This window comes from Pinus tabuliformis, chromosome 6 (genome assembly GCF_031772625.1).
Source record: "Pinus tabuliformis cultivar Carrire ecotype Pingquan chromosome 6, CPIR1, whole genome shotgun sequence".
NCBI classification, from domain to species: Eukaryota; Viridiplantae; Streptophyta; class Pinopsida; order Pinales; family Pinaceae; genus Pinus; species Pinus tabuliformis.
In genome coordinates this window covers 902,729,947-902,753,638 of record NC_142292.1, presented here as the reverse complement: position 1 = coordinate 902,753,638, position 23,692 = coordinate 902,729,947, and the positions used below count along the sequence as shown (strand labels likewise).

At 34.2% G+C, this 23,692-nt stretch overlaps 1 pseudogene; it reads right to left on the bottom strand.

Moving 5' to 3' along the window:
- Nucleotides 1-21,679: 21,679 nt before the first annotated feature.
- LOC149261843 (putative serine acetyltransferase 1) lies at nt 21,680-23,111 on the bottom strand (annotated as a pseudogene).
- Between the last annotated feature and the right edge of the window lie 581 nt (nt 23,112-23,692).

The window sequence follows — 23,692 nt, the reverse complement described above, 5'->3', positions numbered from 1 at the left end:
ACCTACTTCATTGAGTCTACTTGCTTCTTCCCAATATTTGATATTTTTTTGTACTTTCACCAGTTTGTTTGTTGTTTTTTCCTTCACCAAGTCTTCTTTTTTCTTTTATCTTCAAAATTTCTACTTGCTACTTATTCTTTTAGTAGGTTTTATCCTCCCAAATCTTGCCTCTTTTGACTTCTTCCCAAGAATGAACTTGCACAACATGCCACATATCCAATTTTTCACATATGGTTCTATAATTTCTACCACATTTATCTATATATCTCCTCTCCTTCAAGTTTCGTGGCTTAAAACATCACAACAAAAGAATTATAGAGAAAAATGCAAGATGACCCATCACCCCATAAGTCATTTTTTTGCTTCCACATTTAAACTTTGAGCATTGCATCAAAAATACCCCCTAAGGTCCTCTCAGAAACCTAAAATATCTTATTTCTTGGGTACACATTAAATTAACTCATATATCCTTTATTTATAGTGTTTCTACATTCACTTATCTCGTCAACTTGTAAAACTAGTTGGGTCGGCCTAATTGTACTTTGGTTAGGTCATCCTAACGAAATAATTTATATCTCCTCATCCCTATGTAGTTATAGAGAGTGTCATATGCCATTGGAAATATCTTGAAATAAAATTTCCAACCATATATCATATCCTTCAATTTTATCTATGAAATTTGGGTAGAAATACCTTCAAAGATAGGGTATCTAAGCTAGGAATCAAAGGCCCAAAAACCATATTTCAAACATTCTTCGTTTCCCAATTTTTATCTTGGACATATGTAGTCTCCCCCTATCTTTGAAATCAATAAAAACAGTATTTTCTACAAACACCAGTAGGATAGGCATATGAAATAAATAGGCTACAAGATTTTATAGACAGTTCTTTATAGTGACGTGGAGGATGAGAACTTATTATGTGAGCTTTATATTTTTAATTCTATATTACAAGACAATGCTAATTGGAACCCCAATATTTATGTTGGGGATATCCATATTTGAGTATTTACCTTTTACATTCTTGGATTTGTTAAATTTTATGGAAGGATTGAGTCTAAGATGAATTTGTAGGTGAGGGATGAGTATCCCTTGCCGCATATAGTCAAGTATGATCTCTACAGTATGACTCAATACCCAATACAATATATGGCCATCACACATAGGAAAATATATGCCATCATAGAGCACAAATATATTTCTATAACATATTTAGTGCATGCACTCATTTCCCATGACTTATGGGAAGAACTTCTTGTTTGTTTGAGAAACAAGATCCCAATAAAATATCCCTACTTTAGTTTGGCCCTTAACAGGGTAGGATTATATGACAACTCCTTGCTTAGATATAGATATATCCAAATTGGCCTTTGTTTCCATTTTCGTATCATTTAATGCTCTAAATGTTTCTACATAGAATAAGTGACTTGGAATGAGAAGGATAAAATGACACACTTGTTGCAGCTAAATAGAACATTAGGATATTATAACTAGGGAAATTATAGACACTCAGAATTTTTCTAGGTCAATTACATGTATGTATCCTAGAGGGGGAGTAGATAGGCAGCATGGGGACATGAAACCAAGTATACTAGAGGGTGATTATTGAAGTATAAAATTGTTTCCTTTTTTACTACCCTTTTCCATCTCCGTTCACCATTTTGTCACCATTTTTGTAGCAATCTCAGCATGCTTAAGGTCAACTTAATATTATAAAAAGGTATTTATCATTCATTTTTATAATATATGTTTCTTTATAAATTATATCAAAAGCATTCTTACAATAACATAATCATAAACATTCTGTAGCTAATGTTGAATTCTGCAACAATATCCATGGTTAAACAGGTTGCAATGCTTCAAAAAAAGGATGAAGAGTGTCTCCAGATGACAAATGTTTACAACATGGATGACCACCTATCGGCATGACTTTGCAGACTATGAAGATTAAGAGATCTCAGAACCAAACTCAAATTCAAACTATGAGAATGATTGTGCAGTGGTTAAGTAAAGGCAACAAGAGAATAGGACGACATCAAGTGAGCGTGTTGACGATGTGTTCAATCATTATAATATGGTTTGAGAAGAATCTCTTATGACTTGTTCTTGAAGTAGCAAGTTATAATAAGATAGAGTTTAAACTCAACTCAATCTATTTCGTAGATGTCTAATTAGATCATTTTGTATAAGCATAGAACTCTTAAAAGTTGTTTAATGAAATCTGTGTGAAGGTCGAAGGGGAGACCAAAACATAGTGCGATTATTAAGTTTTATTGTGGTTTATTTCATGACTAGTGATACTTTATTCCATATTAATACAATTACTTTGTTCTCATAGCGTACATAATGATCCTTTGATTGTTAGAAAACATGCGCTCACGAGAGGGCCCCCTATTGAGATGTGAGGTTCTTTTATTTTGTTTTACCTTTCCAAGTCTACCTATATCATAGAAGTTTCTCTCAAAATTTATTAATCAGTTTCATTACAGATATATTTTGACCAATTTTTGTTTTGACTTTAGAGTACTCACAAAAGGAAAATACCCAAAATACTTAGTTTTTATGTGCATTCTCTTTCCGCATTTCATAGCTCAAGTTAATTTCTTAGATGATAACAAGAAGTGTTCTTTAGAGTGAACTGCGCACACAAGTAATCATTTTAGAGTTACAAGTTTACCATATAATCATTCTTTTGCAGTTATAAGTTAGGTCATTTTGATGCAATTTCCTTTTATGTAATTAGTATAGAAATTCCTTATTGCAATTTAGTGTAGAAGTTCTTTTTTGCAAAATAGTGATTGTAGTGTTTTCAATTCTGCAAGTAGCACTAGATTATTTTTCTTGCAATTGAACATCTCCTTTTATGCAAGTAGAAGTACGTTTTGAATGCTTCAATTACAATATATTTTTAATTTTGCAAAGTAATGTAGGTTTTAATGTATCTTTAAATTGAAATAACATGTGCGCAATTATTCTCTAAATCTCATCAAAAACATTTCCCCATTCTTAGGTTAATTTCATCTTTAGAATTAATCAATCCATAGAAATAATCCTAACGTATATAATGCACATTCATATCACAAGTACACGAACCTTGATTGAAAATTAATGAAGTAATTTAAGAAAAAATAAATTACCCAAAATTTTGGCTTCATTGCCGGGGAGGTGTATATAGGATTCTATTTTTTATTTCCAAATCATTTTAGGTGCATTCAACTTTTTAGATGCATAATTAAAGCATGGTAACAACCATTTATGCATAGAGAAAGGGATTCTACGGGTAGATTTGTAAGTAGAGGTAGAAGTTCAGTTACAACATCAACACTCACCCTCGCTAGACCTCATAGTGCGACACCATCCACTCATACTCACATTCCATCATTGACAGGTCGACATAGAATTCCTAAGGCACGTAGATTTGAAATCCAAAAATAATATTCACCAACTTCCTCTACTGAAGTTGTAGTTGAAGAACTTACATCCGCAACAGAAGGAGTAATTTTCCTCTCTTCAATAGGAGAGAAACTTCTAGGACAAGAACAAGAGGTTCCTAGTGAAGAAGAAGTAGAAGAAGAAACTTATTATAATATACCATTAGTAGAAGAACCAGAAGAAGATCTAGACAATATTATTATAAAACCTTATATTAACTATGAATAATATAAAATGAAAGGGGAAGGAGAAGGAGAAGTACATACTGTAAATGATGAACCTAGGATTGGAGGTGGAAGAGGAAGAGGAGGAAATAGAGGAGGAGGTCGAGCTCGAGGTGGTAGAGGTGGTATGGGAGAGCTAGATCCTTATGGGTTTCCCATCATTCATGAAGATACCACAACCACAATGAATAACATCTCACCCTCCATCCTTCCTAATTTCCATGGTTTGAGAAATGAGGACCCTGAAACATTTCTTTTTGAGTTTGAAGTTTTATGTAGAACTTATGAATACTTAGTTGATCCTCAAAAATTGAAATTATTCCAAGGAACTCTTAAATATGGAGCACTTAAATGGTTCATGGGATTAGGAACACATACTTGTAGAACATGGGAAGAAATTAAAAATGTGTTCCTAGAAAAATATAAGGATTATTGGATGCCCCAAAACCTTAAGGATGAAGTATTTTAGATGATGCATAAATAGGATAAAATCCTTGAAGACCTAGTTGAAAGATTTGCTTACAACATCAAAAGGGATAAAATTTATAATTTGGATGATGAAACACTAAAATAAATTTTGTTAAAATCCATTAGAGATGAATGGGTTTATGTTGTTAATTTAATGGGAAAGGGATATGTTTCACAATTTTCATTTGGAGAAATTTGTGATTTCTGTAAACATATTTCAAGGGGTAAGGCTAGAACTGGAAAAAATACAAGAGATCATGTGATGTCCAGAATTAATAAATATGAAACTGGAACAACAATTCGAGTTGAAATAGGAAATTTTCTTGATAATTTCAAAACAGATATCCTGGGGAGTCTTAGTGAAAAAATGGATATCCTCAATATGCAAAACATGCAAAAAGCTGAGAGTGTTGCATTATCTATTTTCTATCCCAAGTGTAGGAAGAAACATGCATTAAGATAATTTCTCCTTGATAGTATAGAAATTTGTGTCATATGCGCTAAAAATCATAATACAAAGGAATTCCCTTTCATACCTGGTCTTAAAACTATTTTTCAAGATGAATTTGGAATAATCCAAGTTGAATCTCTTTGTTTTATTGCTAATATACTATGGAAAATCAACAATCAAATATGACTCAAGGTTTTAATACTCAATCATATGCACAACCACAGAAAAATTGGACTGCACCCATGCCATGGCAACCTTGGCCCCCACAATCTAAAAATCCATCTTGGGCACAAGGTTGGAAAAATCCTTATGGAAAATATCCTCAATATCCTCAATTCCAACAAACTTATCCTTCTTTTCCACCACAATATTATCCTCAACCAACTCAACCTTCTCAATTTCAAAATCCAAATCAACAACTTTCATTACGATTTCCTCAAAAACCCAATCAACTACCTGCCCAACCACTTCCAAATCCAAACAATAAAAGTCAAAAAGTTGTTCATAATGTTGAAGGACAAAATTTTCAATCTTGTATGATTACCCTATTAGGTATAAATGATGTTCAAGTTAGATCTGGTAAGGTTTTCCAAAAGAAGTCACTAACAATCACCATCCAAAAATCTAAAGAAGATGAATATCATGAGAAACATGAAAATATTTATCAATAAAATATTCCTCTAAATGAAGATTTTCCTATACAATCGAAGAATGAGCAAATAAAACAATATCCTACTACTCTTCCAGTAGAACAACCTTCTATTTCTTTGCAAGATCCACCTTTTCCTAAAAGGATAATTTTTCCTTTTGGTTGGTCTAACCTATGGGGATTTGAACATTGAATCTCATGCTTTTACATATTACTTCATAAAAATACAATTCCCAATTAAGCTACACCCCATAGGCTTGAAACGCTCAAAATTGATAAAGGAATAGAAAGGAAAATCGATTGTTTTACTAGACTCTGATATGCTAGATGAACTTAGGAATATTTGCATCAAAATTCCTTTACTCCAAGCTATAAAGGTAATACTAATATTTTTCAAAACTATTAAGGAGCTATGCATTAGAAAAACAAGGAAGAAAGAGAAAATATGTTAAAAAATCCAATTGGTAGAAGAAATTGTTGATATCATGATGGGAAAACCTATTGTTCAAAATTATCTAGATCTTGGTATTCCTATTATGAAAATTCATATCAATGGTGTTGAAATTCCAACACTTTAATTTATCTTAGAGCAGTGTTCATTATCATGAGTAAACAAAAAATGGAGCAACTTAAGTTTCATAATCTTCAATACACTCCTACATTATTACAATTAGAAGATAGATATATTATCAAACCAGATGGAGCATTAGAATATGTGTTTTTTTCTCTATATTCTTGGGAATATCTTGTAGATTTCATGATTTTAGCTCCCAAGAATAATTTAGGAGGCCATCCATTGATGCTTGGTAGACCTTGGCAAGATACACTTGATGCATTCATAATTTGTAGATATGGTGATATGTATATCTCTGATGGAAGTTCCACTAAGAAATTTACATTATATCCTCCTACAAGAACAATAACTGAAGTAGAAAGTGAAATTTCGATAGATGATGATAATGGTTACGTTGATGATATGCAACTAGACTATACTCTTTAACAATTAGATAAAGAAAATCAATTGATAAATTTAATCAACCGTGAGAAAGATAAAAGTTTTCAAGAACAATGCAATATTGAATACATATCATCTCACCAAATGGCTTTACATTCTATGGAAAAGTTTGGCAATTCTCAAGAAAAAAACCTCTACATAAAACATTAAATATTAACAATAATTTGAAAGAATTTCAAAAAAGGAAATTGATAAAGATGCTACAAAAACACTCTTCTTCTTATGCATGGGAGTACATTGATATGAAAGGGATTGATCCTAAAATGTGTATGCATCATATTTATATTCAATAAAATGCCAAACCAGTTAGACAACCTCAAAGAGGGATGAATGCTAATCTGAGAGAAATTGTTAAGGAGGAATTACAAAAGTTACATAATGTGAACTTCATCTATCCAATATCATATACTTAAAGGGTGTCACCTTTAGTGATTGTTCCTAAGAAAAATGGAAAATGGAGTGTGTGTATTAACTATAGGGAATTAAACAAAGCTACTTTGAAAGATCATTTTCCACTACCTTCTATAGATAAAGTATTAGATACCTTGGCAGGAAAGAAGTATTTTTCATTTTTAGATGCTTTTAGTTGATAAAACTACTTTTACATGTCCATGGGGAACATATGCCTATTGGGTTCTTCCCTTTAGATTATGTAATGCATGTGACACATTTCAGAGAGCAGTCTTAGGTATATGTTATGATCTAATTCATGATTGTGTGGAAGTATACATGGATGAATTTACTGTGTATGGTGATACTTTTGAAGAAGCTATTGCAAATTTGGAAAAATAATCTTATTAAATGTAAAGAGGAAAACCTATCATTAGGGCATGAGAAATGTTTTATGATGTTCAATGAAGGGATTGTTTTATGCCACCATATTTCAAGTGAAGGAACTAAAGTGGATACATCTAAAATAGAAATAATTTATAAATTTTGAATTCTTGTTTGTCAAACAGATGTTAAAAGTTTTCTTGGATTTACTGGATATTATAAAAGATTCATAGAAAATTTCACAAAAATAGCCTCTCCACTTTTCAAACTCCTTACAAAACATTGTGAATTTGTTTGGAATTCTTATTGTCATAAAGCATTTGAGACATTGAAAGAAAAGATTACTAAAGCTCCAATTTTAAGAGGACCTAATTAGCTCTTCCTTTCCATATTTCTACTTATTCTTCAGATACAACTCTAGGAGTTATGTTGGGACAAAAATATTTAACTCCTTATGTTAACTATAATACAGGAAAAAAATTGACTCTTGTAGAGTTAAATTACACTGTAACGGAAAATGAGTTTTAGCTATTATGCATGCCATTAATAAATTTCATCATTATATCATTGGTTATGAAACTTTCATTCATACAGATCATTATACCATTATATATCTAATGAACAAGCTAGTTACTAATGGTAGAATTACAAGGTGGTTGTTATTGTTTCAAGAATTCAACATTAATATTCTTGATAGACCAGGAAAATAAAATATAGTTGTTCATTTTCTATCTAGAATGAAGAATAAATATGAGGATGTTCATGTAAAAGATAATTTTCTTGATGAATATAATTATGTAGTATCTTCTAAAACACCTTGGTTTGTAGATATCACTAATTATTTGGCTAGCAGAAAGTTACCTCCACAGCTATCAGCCAAAGAAGATCAAAACCAATGCACCTTATTCTTGGATAGATGGAGAATTGTACAAAACTAGACCTAATCTGATTATCTGAAGATGTGTTTGAGATGATGAAGTAGTTGAAATATTAAAAGCTTTCCGTGATGAACCATGTGGAGGACATTTTGTTGACAAAATAACTTCTTACAAAATCCTTCTTTTGGGATATTATTAGTCATCCATTTTCAAGGATGCCAAAGAATATGTCAAAATATGTGATGGTTTTCAAAGAATGGGGAAGCCCATTCCATCGGATGAAATTCCTCTACAACCATAGGTACATGTAGAAGCTTTTGAGAAGTGGGCTCTAGATTTTGTTGGACCAATAAATCCCCCATATAAATGGAAAAGGTACATACATGTTTGCATGTATTATGTTACAAAATGGGTAGAAGATAAACCTCTTTTATTTGCAGCTGAAAATGTTGTAGTTACATTTATTTTTGAGCATATTTTTACTCATTTTGGTGTTCCAAGAGAAATTGTAACAGATTAGGGTACACAATTTACATCCAAGTTGGTGCAAAATATCATGGAGAAATATAAGATCAAGCATCGACGTCTACTCCATATCATCCATAAGTCAATGGACAAGTGGAAACCACCAACAAATTACTTGAACAAATTATTACAATGATTGTGCATTCACATAGGAAGATTGGGCAGAAAAGCTTCTTAAAGCACTAGGGGCATACCGAACTACATGGAGGAACACAGCTGGATATACTCCTTATGAGCTTGTCTATTGAAAGCAATTTTTTCTCTAATTGAGTTCCAAGTGGAAATCTTTAGAACAACAACTAAATTTGGTGTTGATCTATCAGAAGCTCATAAACAGATATTAGCACAATTGAATGAGCTAGATGAGATCCGATAGGATGCCATTCAAAGAAGCAGCATAGTTCAACATAGTTGAACAACAAAGATTAAATTGGCATGAAAAATTATTCAAAGATAAAAATTTCAAGCAAGGTGACCTGACTCTTCCTTTTTATTCCAAGATCAAATATTTTCAAGGGAAATTTCAAACTCATTGGCTTGGTCCTTATGAGATTGATACTATTTTTTATAAGGGAGTAGTCAAAATCAAAACTTTTGATGATGAGGAAATTACTTTCCTTGTTAGTGGTCATAGATTAAGGTTGTATCATAAACCACTAACAAAGGAAGAATTTGTCAAATATTTCCAAGAGAACTCTGAATTCAAGTTGGTCAAGAAAAGAGATTCTTCTCCTCACTCTCCAACATCATTGTAATTTTTCCAATAATAATAATAATAATAATAATAATAATAATAATAATAATAATAATAAAAGTATAAACATGAAAACCAAATATCTTGGAATTTTTATGCAAAAAATATTAACAAAAAACTGAGATCTCTTGGTGGTTTATATTATCATAATCCCCTCTTTCTTGTCCCTGTTTATTTCTACCCTTAGTTTTCTAATAAATTTCAGGTGGCAAGCAATCTTTTCGAGGATTAGTATTTTTCACTAGCTTCCAGAAATAACAACAATAATAAAATTTTGTATCCTAATAAAACAAGGAAAATTCAAGAAATGATAAAGAAACAAACATAATTTATATCATTATGTAGTCGATCTTCAATTCTGCAGCTAAGTTTGAATTCTGCATCCACAACAAAAGAATGTCAAGGAAATCACAAAAGTAAAGGTATGTATAATGTTGAAATAATTTTCATATAAGAACTTATATTTTAATTTGTGGATGATTTTATTTAAACCCCTTATAAACTTCTATTGCATTCATTTTTATGACCTTTGTCCCGTAGTCCCTCATCATTACCCTATCGGTCACATCAATCCGATCAAAGAACGAATATATTCCACTGATTACCTGAAATCAAATATGGGAATTGTTGGAAGGTATAGTTCAATCATAACACAACTCCTTCCATTAAGCACCTTATCTCGCTATAATTCAATTCCATCTCATATTCATGCTGCTCACTTCTGAAGCCCCTATCATTCACAATTCACTCATTCCCTTTCTCAAACTTCCATTATCCCTACTGAAAGGAAACAATCAAAGATTGAAACTTCTTCTCACCATGGGAACAATTGTTCGCTCTGAACCAAATGGAGTAAAATTTTTTTAGGAGTACTCAAGGGTTAGAGACTAATTCCAACGAGTAGGATGGCTTCCGTTCTTTGAAAATTTAGACAGAATGAGACATAGGTACTAAAAGAAACATTTGAGGATGATACTCCACTTTCCCAGTATTTTGATAAATGTAAACAAGTAAATGAAAAGCATAATATTAGAAGAAATAAAGCCATCTCAAGCTATAAGTTACTTGGAGAAAGTGAGCAAGTAGAGAAAAGAAAACAAGAGGTCACTTAAACAAAAAGACACGATACTAAAGAATTAGGAGTAAAATTGAGAAGAAGCAAGATAATTTCAAATATTTCAAGTACACATTATCTAGAAATGATAGATATTGAAGAAGAAGGATATAGAACACCACCTTGCACAGTTAGCCTGACAAGAAAAACTCCAGATGTTGACCCAGTTCAACACGAAATTTATGATTATGTAAAATCTCTAGAACAAAGAGCACAACAAAAGAAAAATATCTCTCAGTATAAAAAAAATGAAATTAGTGAAACTTCCTTGACAAAATAGATTCTGGAACAAGAATGTGGAGTTGAAGATGCCTTGAAACAAGACATATATGAGATAGAGGTTGTAAATAAACACCTGCTACAAGAAAAGGAATCATTAAAAGTTTAGAATGATATACTTAGAATCCAAAATGATAATATTATTCTACATCTCTGAAATTGGTATACGAAAAATAATAAAGTTAAGGCTAATAACATGTTTCTTAAGAATATAATCGGGGGTTTGGAAAATAAAATTTTGATGAACAAACCAAGGGTCACCTTCACCATTAAGAAGAAAAAGGAAAGCAATAGTTTGGATGTGCTTGCATATGCTTCAGAAACCATACATTGAAGGAGAAAAGAAGAACCAATTTTTGAATTTTTGGTGCATGAGGACATGCAAGACCATTGGTGAGGGGAAAGTTGAAGTCTGAAATTGTTTCCTTTTTGCCTACCATTTTCCATCTCCTTTCCCTTTTTTCTCACCATTTTTGTAGCGGTCTCAACATGCTCAAGGTCGAGTTCAAATTATAAAAAGATATTTATCATCCATGTTTATGATCTATGTTTCTTTATGAATTATTACAAAAACATGCTTACAATAACATAATCATAAACATTCTGCAGTTAATGTTGAATTCCACAAAAATATCAATGGTTAGATAGGTTGCAGTGCTTCAGTAAAAGGATGAAGAGTTCCTAGAGATGAAAAATGTTCACCACATGGATGACTACCTATCAACATGACTTGGCAAGCTATGATGATTAAGTGATCTAAGAGTCAAACTCAAAGTAAAACTCTGAGAATGAAGGTGCATTGGTTAAGTAAAGGAAATAGAAGAATAGGATGACATCAAGCTAGCATGTTGAATACTTGTTCAATCGTAGGATATGGTTTGAGAAGAATCTCTTATGACTTTCTCTTTCAGTAGCAAGTCATAAGGAGATAGAGTTTTAAACTGAATCCATTTCATAGATGTCGATTTAGATCATTGTGTATCGACATACAAATCTTAAAAGTTATTTAATGAAATTTGTATAAAGGTTGAGTGATCCAGGTGGATGGTTGTGACCACCCACCTATCCCATTTGGACCCCCACAACTGTCTCTTTCAGTTTTTAAGTTTCCTAAATTGTAGCAAAGTTTACTATTTTTAGCAGTTTTTCAGGTCGTGAACTTCTAGAGCCGTTTTGAGGCCCTAAATGACATTTTTTGGGAAATATGGGGGCAACATGTCAATGGTCCGATGTTGTCTTTTCCAAAGTTGTAGTGCTTGGATAGATCTTTCTAACAAGCTATTTTACATGTCAAACGGAGATCGTATGCCAAAGTTACAACCCCGAGAAATTGATGTACCAATTTACCCAAACGGGGCCCACAATTTGGCGTTTCATCTTCTAAGGTTAGTTTTTGGGATGTGAAGGGTTTTAAATTGTTTCTCAACAATAAATAGGCCTTTGAGCCTCATTGTAACACAGTTCAGAGGCATGTAGCTGCCACATCTCTTCTCAGAGATAAGCTACCATCGCCCTAGCTCGTTTATTTCCATTTCTGTTTGTAAGCATATTTCAGTATTTTACATTAATGAAATGAAGTATTATTTCCACTTCATCTATGTGTTTATGGTTATCTCTGTAATTTGTTGCGTTCCTGTTTAAATCCAGATCATTGAGAGGCGAGACCCAACATTTAATTCAATTATTCAGTTTTACTGTGATTTATTTTTAAGACTAGTGATATTCTATTCCACATTAATACGATTACTCTGTTCTCATAAAATATCCTTTGATTCTTACAAACTTGAGCTCATGGAAGGGCCCCCTATCAAGTTGTGAGGTTCTTTTATTTATTTCTTACATTTACAATTCTCTTTATATCATAGAAGTTTCTCTCATAATTCGCTTAATTAGTTTCATAACAAAGATATTCTGACAACTTTTTTGTTTTGATTTCAGAGTACTCACAAAAGGAAAATACCAAAAAGATTTAGTTTTTATATGCATTCTCTTTCTATATTACATAGCAAAAATCAATTTATTAGATGATAACAAGAAAATTTCTTTAGATTGAACTGCGCACACATGTAATCATTTCAAAGTTACAATTTTTCCATTTAATCTTTCTTCTTCAATTAGAAGTTAGGTCCTTTTGATGCAATTTCCTTTTATGTAATTAGTATAGAAATTCCTTATTTCAATTTAGTGTAAAAGTTATTTTTTGAAAATAGTGATTGCATTTTTTTCAATTATACAAGTAGCATTAGGTTATTTTTCTTTCAATTGAACATTTCCCTGTATGAAAGTAGAAGTATGTTTTGAATTCTACAATTCAGATAGATTTTCAATTCTACAAAGTAATATAGGTTCTAATGTATCTTGAAATTGAAATAAAATCTATGTAATTATTCTCTAAATCTCATCAAAAACATTTTCCCATTTTTAGGTTAATTTCATTTTTAGAATCAATAAATCCATAGAAAGAATCCTAGCATATATAGTGCACATTCAGCTCACAAGTACACGAACCTTGGCTGACAATAAATGAAGCAATTTAGGAATAATTAAATTACCCAAAAGAGATATTGAGCCCTCATTTTTCATATTTTGAGGTACAAAAATTGCTTTGTTTTCCTTGATTATGACTATTTTTACCTCTATTCACTATACATATTGTTGAGTTTTTATTGATTGTGCAATTCCCATATCATTTTCATGTTTCCTTTTGCAATATAAGTTGAATGATGTTTTAAAAATATATTAAGCCATTGTATGCATGTGTGTTTGTTTTTGGTTAAAATAATAATTAATTTATAATATTCCTTGAAGAAAATATTGATTTAGAACCATGCAGTGAACCCCCAAATCTTAAATGGCAATAATGAATAAGGGATGAAACCCCAAATTTTCAAATATTTAATGGGTGAGGGACTGAAACCGAAAATTTCAAAAGGACAACCATAATGAACTATGGTATCCCAATTCGAAGGCTAGAAATATGGTTGTATAAGACATGAATTTTGATTTTGAGAGGATGACACATAATTTCAAAGGTTAGTGCATAATTTCATGGTGGCACCTAAACAATAGACACAAGATTGAAATATCAACAAATTTATTGTAAAATATGAACCTATTGATGGTGTTGGACCCGCCAATATTCAAGGGATCTCCCCGATATGAAGTCCCAATTAGACCTCACACTATTTGGAGTAGGAGTCCCAACAGTGGCTGGTAATGTTATGAATTTACTATGGAAACACTAAGAGGGAAGTATGATAACTTTGTGTGAGAGCAAGTGTTTGACCCCACTAAGAGTCAAGTGTGATGTATGAAGGTTCCAACACATGAAAGAAAAATGAATTTGGTGTTGGAAGTAATGCTTCCATGTCATGTGTGGTTGTCTTGATGAGTCCCTAGGCATCAATCTAGAAGCAGTTGTTTTCCCATGTGTGACTTATAATAGTTATCTAAATATGTCGTAGTTAGTAATCTATATGCTATAAATATGTACCCATTGAAATCAATAAGATATGAAAGGTGCCTTTTTGTGTGTTATTTCTCTCTCATTTTATAATATGGTATCAGAGCAAGATCTTGCTCGACTCCCCAAAGGAGGGCTAGAAAGATGTGAGTTTGTGAGAGCTGATCTTTTGTATATAGATTAGTTTAATAGAGTGTTTTATTTATTGTTTGGGTGAGAAAATTCTTGTTCATGTATGTTTTTTTTTCATTGGTGTTGAAGTGTTATGATCTGCTTGTTTATAACATAGTCGTGGATTTATTTTTATTTTTATTGTTGGTGTGATAGAAAATATTGTTTTGTTTTGTGTGTTGGTTTGTAGATTTATCCCACTGTCTAAATCTGAAAACTGCATGAATATATTGGAGGAAATTGGGTGATGTCTTCCAGATAAATAAATTGATCTAGAAAATAAGGGCCAGAATGAAAAAGTGAGGAAACTGTGAGGCAAACGTTGCTGCCATTGATGCACCTATGCTTGTATAGAATTTTTTGTTTAAGCTCGTCATGGGTTTATGCCCATTCACTGTGGAGTATAAGCCTTCGACTACACAACAATCAAAATAGAAGATCGGCCTTAGAAATGCTACTCGGATGCTACTCGGATACAATGCTTGGTCATTTATGTTAGAAAAGAAGAGGAGGTGGTTGACGCTTATAGCCACGCCGCTTACAAGATGTAGGATTCTCCATGTCCTTAAGGAGATTGTTTTCCCCATGAAATTGATGCCATCAAAATGCAATTGCTTTTCGAATACCAGGGTTTCATTGTATTTTGGACGATATTGTTCGCTGCAAAGTGTTTGTTATTCAATAAAAAATCTGAATTCGCTCTATTGATCTTCGTTGAAGAATTCCGGGAATGCAAGCGTGCACCTTCTGAGCAGAATGATATGTTTGAATGTGGGAACGAGTCACAAGAACGCTAAAGGTTCCACGGTCGATACCAATTTATTCAAAATGTTATGTCAGGTGTATGGGTGAGACTGGTATAATAATTGTTTGACCGCACCAAATTGTGGATGAAGGCAGATGGAATGGATTGTTGGCAATTGTTACAAAGGCGATGGGGGCGATGGGGCATTTTTTAGGGAAACAATACTCCCAATCTAAAGGGATGGGCACTTTCCTTTATCGTAAGGCTACACAACAGAAAGACATGCACTTTCAACAACGTAGTGCCTTCCAACTAGCAATTCGATCAGTGCTGGAGAATGCAATGATTAGAGATACAAATCTTCCAGCTGATTCGAGTTTTCTGATATTGTGTGTTTGAATGTTTGTAGTGTGAGTTAAAGTTGTTATGTGTTATTAAAAAAATAAAAGGAGTTGTTAGAAATTTTTGTGAGGACCACAATCCAGACTATATACATTTTTTATACATTTAAAAAAAAAAAAAAAAAAAAAAAAAACAGCAAATACAACCAGAAAAGAAACGCATTGAAATTAAAATTTATTTAACACACACATTCCTGCCACTCCCTTCAGGAAACATATCATAAACATATCATAATATCAATAGTAATGAAATACATATGTACCGTTCACCAGAAGGCGAGACTCCACTTGCTCTGCTATTGCTGGTATTCCCTTGCAGCTGGTCACCTCCGCAAGTGAATGATGACGCACTTGATCCGAATGCGAAGACCCATCGGTTAACCTCCCAGCCTACTCTTTGGGTACTCTTCTTCCCTGCGGACCCCCGAGCTGCAATGGGGTTGTACAATGGAGGAAAGCACTAGCTGGTAGAGGAGAGCACACCTTGGCTCCAGAGTCCCCTCTCTAAAATCCTCTACCTCACCAAACTCACTATAGCTTCTTAATCATTGCTCTGACATCATCTCATCCATCCAAGTTGGTCGTGCCCTTCAAGAAATTCCCCTGAAGTTCGAAGGGTGCCACACCACTTGCCCTTCAAGCATCCAATGATTACGAGGGGAAAGTATAGTGCAACGTCATAGACCACTGTCATCTCTTATGTTGCCTGCTATAGTGAGACTAACGGTGTCGGGGATCAAGGAATCCGCCTTGATGCATGCCCCCCGGTAAAGTCCTCATGAGTGAACCAACTTTGGAACCTGCCCTCATCGCATCGTGATCTTCAAGGCAAAGGTGTTTCAACCCTTCCAGCCCAAGTCACGGCGGGAGTGCTAGTGGGTGAGATCAGGGACTCTGTCCCACCCCTCCCATGTAGTTCCATCCACTTGTACAACCCCATCACCCATATGTGAGTCATTCGGTCAAGCAACTAATCTGTGCCTGCAACCATTAATATATCATCAGAATATAGTTAAACATATATGGCAGATTCCAAGATCAACTTAGACTTTCAAAGATAAAGTAATATAAATTTTCATCAAACCAGGTGTCATCGACATGTCATATACGAGTGCCTTTGATGGTTTCCTGCCATACTCAATAATCATCAGTAATACAGTTTCTCAATGTTAGTCAATTATCATAATAGCATCATTAATAATTCCTGGTCATTCACATCATTGTCCATTGTAAGTCTGAACTAAAGGAAGTAGGTAACATAGGGGACACATCCCTCATGGCTATTATCAATAATCATCAATGGAAACATACATATTCATTAAGCTATCACATCGTAACATCGTAGAAATATACCTATCCATAAATTTATCCTCATTATGCTTTTAGTAGAGTGCATACATATTCTTTACTACCCTCATTATAATTTCAAATAGAGACCAACTTAACTATTAATATTGCAATCATCAGAATACTGATAGATAAGATACATAACCATTCATGCTACCATAATATCAATGGAAAGCATTCATAAACATCACAACCATGAATATCTCAATCGCTAATAATAGTGTCATGGGTCCAGATCCTCAATCAGAGGTCTTCGAAGAATAGAGTGTCTAAGATAATGTCGTATCCGGGTCAGGAAACTAGAGTGGGCACTACATACACCCGCTCTTAACAATGGACTTCGTCCCGAATTCCTTAGAACATAAAGGAGGAACGGCGACACATAATCCTTGGAACCCTTCCTGAAACTCTTGCCAACCTTCTGGTGGGCAGGTTAAAATTTTTCCCAAGGTATTTATGACACGAATTCCATTATAACTGAAGGACTATATCTGGGGAACATTGCAACCCACTTTTTGTATAAATGTACAAAACATATATTAGTAATAGTTACAGGAAGCGTCATTCATAAACTTTTCCAACAAAATCATCATAATCAAAATCACAACTATTTAAAGCAACAATTAATAACACCCACCTTCCTTCAAATGACAAATTGACTAATTTAGGAGAAATCTCTCTAGTTTTATTCCTTCAATCATGCAATTAAGATAGCAATAATTTTGTATTAACTCAAATTCATAGGGGATGCCTATGCCTTTTTCATAGGAGGAACTACCCACCTTAAGCTTGGACTTCAATATTTGTAATGGTCAATAATAATTGTGTTAATTATTGTTGATATTTCACCTATGACGTAATCCACCTTTGTTTACCATGTTCTAAATCTTCAATTTTGTTAGGAACTACAATCAGTACTTTGAACTAGTCACAATAGATGCATTTGAAGAACTTGGTTGTGGAGTGGTTGTATGTAGAGAATTAACACTAGATGAAAGTTTTTATATGTGTTCCTTTAAATCAATTATATATTTCTTTAGTTTGTTGTGATTCTTGAGTTCTATTTTTTTTAAAAGCTCTAATATGAGTGATTTTAGATTACTTTTATTTTTCTCTAGTTTTTCATGATTCTTGGCTTTGATTTTCTCTTCAACTTATCATGATTCTAATCAATCAGTGATATGTTTGTATTGAGTATCTACCACTTGCATGTCTCTAATTTGTCCATTCTAAATTGGCCTTTGGAGAAGAAATTTTAAATTTTGTAGTTTAATTATTGGTAGTTGAGTGAATGAGGTCTTCCATACTTAATTGTATGGTTTTGTCGTTCCTCAATTTTCTTAACAAAGCATAAACATTTTTTTCTAAATATTCAAATTGCTCATATAATGATACAAAAATGGCAACACAAGGTTGAGTTGCAACTATGTGTTGTGACGAATGGACAACAATATGATATGGCAACTATATGACATAGAAATCACATCTATTGTACAAACATGGAATGATGTTGGTGTATGCGTTGCAGAGTGATACAACAATTCCAATGCACGACAATTACATAGAGAACTTGGCAACATAATTTTTTTAAATGTCATGCCTAATTCTTCTAAATTTTTGCTCTTTTGCAATCAATTTTGCTTGAAATCCAATAGGAATTTGTTGGAATTACAAGTTATAGTATGTATAGATTGAGCACCCCAAAGGGGTTTTTTTTTTTTTTTCAAGGTAATAAATCCATTTATGCATTCAAAAATGCATTGAAGTAACCAAAAAAATCACAATCTTGCCAAAAATTGCATCACTAGATCCTCATGAAAGAAACCAAAATATAAACAATTAAACTATGCATTTTTAAACAACAGCGAATGAAAATAGTATATAAAAATCAACTAACAATATGGAAAAGAAAATCTTTGTGTGATCACAGTGACAAGTATGGTAGAAATGACAAGTTCAATATCTCAAACTATCTTTGATACCAATGGAGCATAAAAGTCCATGATAAATTTCCTCCATGATATAAAGACAAAAATATAATAATATGTTGAATGAATAAATTAATAATGATGACATTTATTGTGAATGACCCTCATGCATATTATGAATAACCTTTATGCATATTATTTAGGAAGATATTTTCTTTTAATTATTATTATTATTTATTAGGTTTATTTAGTTGATATTTATAGACAAATATGAAAGAAGAATTTAATATACAAATATAATCTCAAAAATGTTATATAAAGAATTATAAAGAAATACTATATTTAGGATACATATATATATATGGATTTTCACATATCCACATTAGCATAAGTTGCCATTAGGGATGATCGCTTTATATATCTTTATCTTTAGTGGTTCATCTTTGATTTTGGAATGATGGGATAAATTATGTGAAAATAATTGAACATTGACTCTTCAGTACCATATATTATCAATTGTTTATGTTATATAGCATGGTTGTTCTACCATCAAGACATGATTGATTGATGTTTTTCTAGAGCTCTAACCTAATATCTAGCATCTTTAGCAATTTCCAATCCGACTCATCCACCAGTCCTAAGGATTCCTCTTATTTCCTCCATATATGGATGCTTACGCTCTCCCATCTCACTATTACTAATGTGTTGTTCTCTGATATCCATTTAGCCAGCCTTTCATTAAACAGCTACACAATGCGAAAATCGATGTCAATTACCCGGTATAAGCAGAATTCAATCATTTTATAATAATAACCCATTGCTCTACTTTGCCTATTTGGTAAATCGACCTGTTAAGCTTACTTTGAGGGCGTTTGTCCTCTAATTGAAATTGGACAGAAGAAACTTGTGGGTCTAAAGTTGCAGGCCTCGTGGAAACCAATAAAGCCTCCAGTTTATCCATGAACCACAAGAGACTTCAAAACTGCACCAAACGGCTTAAACCTTTACAAGCAGCAGAATCTATCTTCTGGCAATACAATACAAAAACATGAATATTCCCGCACAATTCTCAGATTAGTGCCATTTAATCATATATCGACAGCTGCAGGGTTTACTGTTCTAGAGACTCAACCTTGTCAACAATACTTTTATGCAAGGTGCTGGACAACTTACAACCCAGGTGTATGAGATATATAACTGCTACAGATTTTAAGTCACTGTGATAAGGTCGTATTACAGGAGATAGCTGCCCTTGGCTAGAGTATATCTGCTTCATGAGTCTGCCATATAGGACTATAAAAACTAAGATCACTAGGAACCCAAATCAGAAAGTCATATGAGATCATGCTGATGTGAAAATCTAGACAATTATGATCTGAGATCCGAGCTCACCATAATAACAGGTCTGAACTTGTTTAGCTCTAAGTCACTGATATCTGCGATGTGTTATACCACGAGGTTACAACAATACATATTAGACAAGTGATATCTCTCGTTCATCATAACATGGTCGATATAGGTCACTGGGATGAAGACCATATAACTTGAGGTACTGAACATTGCCATTCATTTCGATAAGACATAACTTTAATTTGTACCATAAAGAGTGCGAGTCTCCAGGACAACAAAAGGATCGAACCATGGAGATTGTGTAGACATAATGAGTGAATGTCATGCCAATAGAGTGAACCATGATGATAATAGTATCAAGTTACCGTGGACTCGAGGATAACAAGGCATTAAAGAAATATAGCGTTGACTGAAGCTAGATATTTATAGACAGAGATGCAATGCCCATAATCATACTCAGATTCATGCTGCTGATAAAAAGGTCTAGTTATATCGATGCTGTAGTGTCAAGAGCGGAACATGAATATCTATATATATATGTATATGTTGAGCATGAAATTTCCTGCAGGGGTGAGTGATATCATGCGGCATATCATAGAACCCTAAGGTAGTTTTGAAATGAACTGTAGCGTGAAGCGATACTGAAGTCAACGTCTTGTAGCCAGATCGAGAGGCTAATTTGACCGGGAGCAAGAGTTTTTTCGAAAGTTCAAAGTCTACGGAGTGTGTAGATACCAAGCGGGCCAGAGATTTAAATGTGAGTCATAGAAACAGTGCAAGACAAGGATCTTAGGGGGGCGGAAATACTTTGTAACGTTGTGCTGAGACCATTTGATGAGTCATAACTATTATGAAACATGAACTTCGAGAAAATATATTTATGGTGAGGAGATGAAGAATTATACCAGGATCACTTATATATGATGCTGAGATTGCCCATATATAATAGTGCCAGAGTTATACTTGCCGAGATGAAGCCTTATAGAGACCATAATTCTATAACACAGATATCCAATACAGAGAATGGTCCTGAGAGTAGTCCATACATGTTTGGATCACGCTGAGATTTGCCAGGAGTTTCAAAATCAAGCCATCATCTTAGAGTGAGATGTGCCTCAAGGCCTCTTTAAATCAAACCTTTTTCTTCCAGGGAATGTGATTCCTGTTGCGGATGCGAGATCTCATCCAATGTGAGACCCATATATGAGAGCAAGAGTATGGTCATAAGGATGAGAGATTCTTGAAGCGAGATACTTGTAGCCAATAGCAAGTAGTATATATCTGGAACAGATTGACGAAAGTCTCAGGAAATGCAAATTCACAGAGAGAGGTTCAAGTCATCGTGCCACAAAGCAAGATCGCATCTTTGTGATGATCTTTTACGGAAAATCCTATTTGATTTGCGAACCACACCATTACCGCAGGTCATAAAAGAGCCATATAATGACATTATATGTATTGTCCTGAAGCGAGAGGGTAATGTTGAGCAAGAGTACTAAAATGGCACAGTCTCGAATCATAAAGTATGAGCTCCAAGAGGAATGCCACAAAATTGCTCCAAAATAGATGCAAATGACCTTAGAGAAATACGAGTCAAAACAAAACCACAGAGTTTGATCTTTTTCGTAGTGATCCCTATTTTACTTTGCAAGGGTCAAGAGAAGGAAGGCCACATACAAGGGCCAAGAGAAAAAAATCTGCAACCTCTGTCCTGGTTAACTTCATGGGAAAGATGAGGGTGTAATGTAACGACCGTATATAGAGACTAGATTACATAGTCTGACCACTCAGAGACAGAACGATTCATGGAGGAACTCAGCAACAAATTTGATTCTGTCCGCTCGAGCCACTTCATTACTCCAGTCAATCAAGATGCCGGAGTTAATGCAGAACCTGTATCAGATTCACTAACATGGATCAAATGATGGATGTTCTTCGCTGCCCACTCCGAATGAACCGAGAAGGGCGCTTTCACCCCAGCCCGCAAGGGGTTATTTGAATGAGCGGTATACAAAGAACATAAATCATCTCAAGCAGTCGAAGAGAAAGGTAATGAAGATGGCTTGCATGCAGCTAGTTATTGGAATAACCATTACGGATTAGGTGCTCCATTAATTCATCATGTTCGGATCGGGAACAACTGGGGCATAAGAATAACCCAATGTCGGTCGAACATAATCTTTTCTTGAGATGAAGGAGGTATGATCCATGGCTAAACTGTCAGTCTTATCAAGCTTACCGCCAATTAACCGTGTTGGACTGCCAACAGCCGTAGTATAAGGGGGCACATTAGTGAGCACTACAGACCCTGCTCCGATCTTGGCATCCTCCCCAATACTGATATTGCCCAGAACATTCGTTCCAGCGCCCATTAGCACGTCATCTCCAATCTTGGGATGGCGGTCGCCCCCTTGTTTTCCAGTGCCTCCAAGGGTAACATGGTGCAGAATGGAAACATTATTCCCAATTATAGCAGTCTCCCCCACCACCACTCCAGTCGCATGATCAAACATAACCCCCTTGCCAATTTGAGCATCGGGATGGATGTCAACCGTAAAAACCTCCGAAACCCTACTCTGAATTGCAAGGGCGAGAGGAACCCTTCCCCTGCTCCAAAGCTTATGCGCCACTCTGTGCGCCTGGCAAGCCAGAAAGCCCTTGAAATGGAGCAGGCAATGTATATAATAATGCATGCAGGGTCCCTCTCTTTCACGGCCCTAAGATCCGTTCTTATCGCTCCTCAGATCTCTTCATCTTCCAGTAAAACACCTTTAATAACATTGTAGAGGACGGTGCTTGAAAGAGTGCAATTTGAAAGCTTACTGGCCAATTGGAAAGCCAGGGCATCTTCCATAGATTTGTGAGCTAAGACCGAAGTGCACAGAAAAACCAGCAAGCAGGGGTTCATCCTCTGCATCTTTCCTCGCTTCGGCTCGCATTTTCAGCCACAGATTATCAGATTCCAGCGCCGCTTCGGCCTTAGAATGGGATCTCCAAGCAGATTCTGAGAGTTGGGAGCAGGGGTGTAAATTCTTAACAAAGAGGGATTTTTGTGAATCACTAAATTTAGACCTGTGGCAGCCATAAGAAGAATTTTCAACGCAAGGAGACATTGGTGCCTAAAATTTGTAAACCTGGAACTAACAGAGGGCTGCAATGAAATTGAAGCAATTGTGTGTATGAAGGCCAAGGGAAACGCGCGCAGTTATATATAGAAAGAGCGCAGGAAAGAGCTGAGCGCAGTTATATATCTGAAGTTGCATGTTTTGGAGGATACTACATTTTTATATGAAAGTTGTAACACACAGAGCCTTTGAAAATTGAAATTTCTGCCGCAAAGGTATTCTCAATGATAGTGGAGATATCCTCCAAGCGGACAGGGGACATCACGGTCAGCATTGAGTTCAACACTGTTTGGTGAATGGGACATGTAGTGAAACAACATCTGCTGAGCATGCAATGATAATTCATCTGTTGAAAATTTAATTTTTTCTTTTTTCTTTTTTTTTTTTTTCTCTTTTTTTTTTTCTCTTTGCTTTGATACCAAGTGTGAGGACCACAATCCGGACTATATACATTGTTTATACATTTTTTTTTTATTTTTATTTTTAAGTTGTAATTGATATCTAACAGCAAGTCATACATGCATGGGCTCATAGGTCTCAAGGGTTAAACTTGGCTGTGATACCAAGTGTGAGGACCACAATCCAGACTATATACATTTT